Source organism: Orycteropus afer, unplaced genomic scaffold, assembly GCF_000298275.1.
Source record: "Orycteropus afer afer isolate SDZICR_OR568_19922 unplaced genomic scaffold, OryAfe1.0 scaffold00368, whole genome shotgun sequence".
NCBI lineage: Eukaryota > Metazoa > Chordata > Mammalia > Tubulidentata > Orycteropodidae > Orycteropus > Orycteropus afer.
In genome coordinates, this window is record NW_006921955.1 from 779,880 (window position 1) to 785,166 (window position 5,287).

Below are 5,287 nucleotides of genomic sequence, written 5' to 3' on the forward strand. Positions count from 1 at the left end.
TAGTGAGATTGAAGACAAATACCTCAAAACTTCTTCGGAAAGGGATTAAACAGAAAAAAAGATTAAAACAAAATGAAGAGAGCTAGGGTTCATGAGGGATGCCATCAAAAGGAATAACCCGCATGTAATCAGAATTCTAGAACAGGAAGAGACAAATAAAATCACAGAGAAAATTGTCCAAGATTTGTTGGAAGGGAATTTCCCTGATATGATGAAAGATGAGAATATATCCATTAAGGAATTCCAACAAACCCCAAACAGGTTAGACCCCAAAAGAAAATCACAAGACATATCATCAAACTCACCAAAACCAAAGACAAAGAAAGAATCCTGAAAGCAGCACAGGAAAAACAAAGAGTTACCTGCAAATGGCAACCGATAAAACTAAGCTCTGATTTCTCAGCAGAAACTATGCAGGCAAGAAGATTATGGGATGGTATATATAAAACTATGAAAGAAAAAAGTTTCCAATCAAGAATTATATAGCCCCAAAAATTGTCCCTCAAATATGATAGTGAAATTAGGACATTTCCAGATAAGCAAAAATTAAAGGAATTTATTAAAACCAGACCAACTTTATAAGAGATGCTAAAGGGAGTCCTTTCGACAGAGAACCAACATCAGCAAACAACTGACCATTAACACACATGATGATATAAGCCAGAAACCAAACTAGTTATGGAAGTATCCAAAGTAAATAAGCCTACAAGATTGTAAACTGGAAACCAGAGACATCAATTGGAAAATGAGGACAACTACAAACCAAAAAGTGGGAAAAACTTCTGTAGTTACAGAACTTCTAAGTGGTAAAGAAGTCAAGACAATTGCAAGATAGAACAGATTGTTCTAAACTTGAGAAGAAAATTATAAATCATAGAGTAACCTCAAAGAAAAATGAAAAACCTTCACATCAAAATTAAAAAGAGGACAAACACAAATATTTAGCAAATACTAAAACAGTAGCAACAAAGGAAGTGATAACACAATTCATAAACAAAATGAGCTCAGCACAGAAAATTATATGGAACAAAGAAATCAGCAATACCATACAAAAGCACATAACAAAATGACAGCAACAAATTCATACTTGTTGATAATTACACTGAACATCAATGGATTAAATGCACCACTCAAGAGATGGAGAGTTGCAGACTAGATAAGAAAACATAACACATCAATAGGCTGTCTACAAGAGCTACACCTTAGAGACAAAGACACAAATACACTAAAAATCAAAGGTTGGAAAAAGATATATCAAGCAAATGGCAACCGTAAAACAGGAGTGGCAATATTAATTTCTGATAAAACTAACTTTAAGACAAAAGCCACCATAAGAGACAAAGAAGGACACTGTATAATGATTAAAGGATCAATTGAACAAGAGGACATAACCACAATAAATATCTATGGACTGAATGAAAGAGCCCCAAAATAAATAAATCAGACTTTAACAGAATTGAAAAGACAAATAGATGATTCCACAGTCATAGTAAAAAAGAGACCTCAATAGACTTTCAATGAAAAATAGAACAACTGGAAAGAAACTCAAGAAAGATGCAGAAGAACTAAACAATATAGTCCACCAGCTTGAGCTTATAGATGTCTACAGAGCACTTCACCCAACAGCACAATAGACATTCTTTTCCATTGCACATGGAACATTCTCCAGGAGAGACCATATGTTAGGCCACAAAGCAAGCCTCAATAAATTTAAAAACATTGAAATACTGCAAAGCATCTTCTCAGATCATAATACTATAAAATTAGAAATCAACAAGAGTAAGATGAACGGAAAAAGAGCAAACACATTGAAACTGAATAACACCCTCCTTGAAAGTGACTGGTAATAGAAGAAATTAAAAAATAAACTTAAAAAATTCCTTGAATCAAACGAGAATGAAAACACAACATACCAAAATCTTTGGGACACAGTACAAGCAGTGATCAGAGGCCAATTTATAGCAATAAATACATACATCATTAAAAAAGAAGAAAGCCATCACCATCTTAACCCAACATCTCCAAAATTACAAAAAGAACCGCAAAAAAAAAAAAAAAAAACAAGCCTACAGTCACCAGAAAAAAAGAAATAATGAAGATTTGATTAGAAATAAATGAAACGGAAAATAGACAATAGAAAAAGAAATCAACAAGACTAGAAGTCTTGAACTAACAGATCTGTCCTGGAGGAAGTGCAGCCAAAATGCTCCTTAGAAGCAAGAATGACCAGACTTCATCTCACCTACTTTGGTCATGTTATCAGAAGGGACCACTCCCTGGATTAGGATGTCATGCTTGGTAAGGTGGAGGGTCGACAAAAGAGGGGAAGACCTTCAACGAGATGGATTGACATGGTGGCTGCGACAATGGGCTCAAGTCTAGTAAGGATCATGGAGCTGGCACAGGATCAGGCAGTGTTTCATTCTGCTGTGCATGGGGTCGCTGAGTCGGAAACAACTCAACGGCACATAACAACAACAACATATAGACTATATGTTTTCTAAGTTGATAATACCTTCAGAGTTCAAAAGTAAATATGAACTTCAAATGCATTCTTTAGGAAGACTGTCTTTAAATAACTGACTTTATTCCTTTCTGAAGCATTTTGCCAGTGTTTGTGTAAAAGCAACCAAATAGAAATGGATTTTTTTTCACTTAACCTGTTTCTTTTTATTTTGCTTAATGTGGCTACTAGAAAACTTAAAAAAATATATATATATATTATTTTAACAGCTTGTTTTACATTCAACGTAACGCATACGCTTAGTTTCATTCCCCATTGTCATGTCCAACCCTAACCCAGTCTCCTCCCCTCCCTACCCTGCAACCCTCCCCCTGTGCCCCTCATAATTATGCACTCCTGTTTGTCCTGCATTTCCTCAGTTTGAATGTTGGTCCTCCAGTGTCCCATGGTCTATTGCTCTAAGGGATGTATTACCATAGAGTATGTGGGTGCAGCATCCTGGATTGAGTGGTCTGCGTGTACATCTTGTTAATTATTGGGCTGAGCTCACCCCTGGGGGTGAGTTTTATTCCAGGCGCAGAATGTATTCCAGGGCCATAGTATTGGGAATCTCACCAGATATCATCTGACCAGTAATTCTGGTCATCATTGAGTTTTTGGATTATCTTCCACGTTTTCCCTCCCACTCTATCCAGTATCTCCAGATTTGATCCTTTCCTGAGTGGTTGGCATTGGTGGCCGGGCACCATCCAGTTCTTCTGGTCCCGAGAACCACCATGTCCTAGGGCTGATTGCTTCTAAATGCCCCTGGTTTGTTTGTTTGTTGGTTTTCCTTCTTCTTCACTTCTGACACTAGGAAACCATTGGCTGAATCTTAGATGGCCGCTTGAAAGCTTTTAAGACCCCAGTCACTACTCACCAGTGTAGGATGTGGAGCAATGCTTTTATGTATTTTGTTGTACCAATTGAGTCTGGTGTCCCCCAGTACTATGTCCTGACACAGTAGATCTATTGGATCTTTCTCCCATACTGTCAGGATGTTTGTGAAGGATTTTACTCTGTGTCTGTCTTCTATTGTTTCTGTAAGGACTGCAGGTATTTTGTATCACTGGTGTCTGTGCAAGATTAGCCTCAGCTGAATCTATCCTTGGTCTAGAGTATAGCTCTGTTCACTGACCCCTGTCTGATCATCTCAGGTGTTTATGTGTTTGTTGTATAGCCTAGTGTTTTGCATTAATGGCAATGTGGTATTGTGGACACATTGGCTGGTTTTAGCATCTGTTGTCTATCTCTTATGTGCACAGTTCAGTGTCCTCTCATTTCCCAATGTTATTATGGTGGTCATATATCCTTCCCATATATCCCTCCCCCTACCTACATCAGCATGTAGGCCCCAACTAGCCCAAAATTAATCCCTCCCCTTCTCTCCCCATCCTGGTAATGCACTAGGTGAGATCCCTTTCCCAAGCAAACCCTTCTCTGTCTCTTTACAGTAATGGGCTCATACAGTACTTGTCCTTCAGAGATTGACTTAAGAAATAGAATTTTTTGGAATCGGAAAGGAGGCAGCAGCCGTGGCGGCAGCGGGAGCTGCTCCGAAGCTATACCTCACAAGGGCTCCCTCCTTTCCTCACCCCCTCCCCCGACCCTTTTCCCCTCCCCGGACCACCCAACCCGGCCCTACTCCCCGCGGAGAGCAAGGTTTCCTCCTGTCTTGTAGTCAACCAGAACAATGTTCTAAGCGCATTTTGTCCTGAGTAAAAGAGGGCCTCTGGCCAAAATTTGGCTAGTGGCCCATTGGGATAAGAAGCTAACCAAAGCCCATGTGTTCTAGTGTAATTTAGAGAGCAGTGTGGAGAGTATCATTTCACCCAAGGTGTTGTTGACCTGCCTGAGGAAAACCGAGAAGCAGCTTACAATGCCATTACCTTACCTGAAGAATTCCATGACTTTGATCAGCCACTGCCTGACTTAGATGACATTGATGTGGCCCAGCAGTTCAGCCTGAATCAGAGTAGAGTGGAAGAGATAACCATGAGAGAAGAAGTTGGGAACATCAGTATTCTACAAGAAAATTATTTTGGTGACTTTGGAATGGATGATCGTGAGATAATGAGAGAAGGCAGTGCTTTTGAGGATGACGACATGTTAGTAAGCACCAGTGCTTCTAACCTCTTGCTTGAGCCAGAGCAAAGCACCAGCAATCTGAATGAGAAAATTAACCGTTTAGAATATGAAGACCAATAAAAGGATGACAATTTTGGAGAGGGAAATGATGGTGGTATATTAGATGACAAACTTATTAGTAATAATGATGGTGGTATCTTTGACGATCCCCCTGCTCTCTCTGAGACAGGGGTGATGTTGCCCGAGCAGCCCACACATGATGATATGGATGAGGATGATAATGTATCAATGGGTGGGCCTGATAGTCCTGATTCAGTGGATCCTGTTGAACCAATGCCAACTATAACTGATCAAATGACACTTGTTCCAAATGAGGAAGAAGCATTTGCTTTGGAACCTATTGATATCACAGTCAAAGAAACAAAAGCCAAGAGGAAGAGAAAGCTAATTGTTGACAGTGTCAAGGAATCGGATAGCAAAACCATTAGAGCCCAACTTAGTGATTATTCTGATATTGTGACTACTTTGGATCTGGCACCACCCACCAAGAAATTGATGATGTGGAAAGAGACAGGAGGAGTGGAGAAACTTTTCTCTTTACCTGCCCAGCCTTTATGGAATAATAGACTACTGAAGCTTTTTACACACTGTCTTACACCACTTGTACCAGAAGACCTTCGAAAAAGGAGGAAACGA

At 39.5% G+C, this 5,287-nt stretch overlaps 1 pseudogene; it reads left to right on the plus strand.

The window, feature by feature from the left end:
• The first annotated feature begins 4,196 nt into the window (after positions 1-4,196).
• LOC103207413 overlaps positions 4,197-5,287 on the plus strand; it is a 19,105-nt pseudogene continuing 18,014 nt past the window's right edge.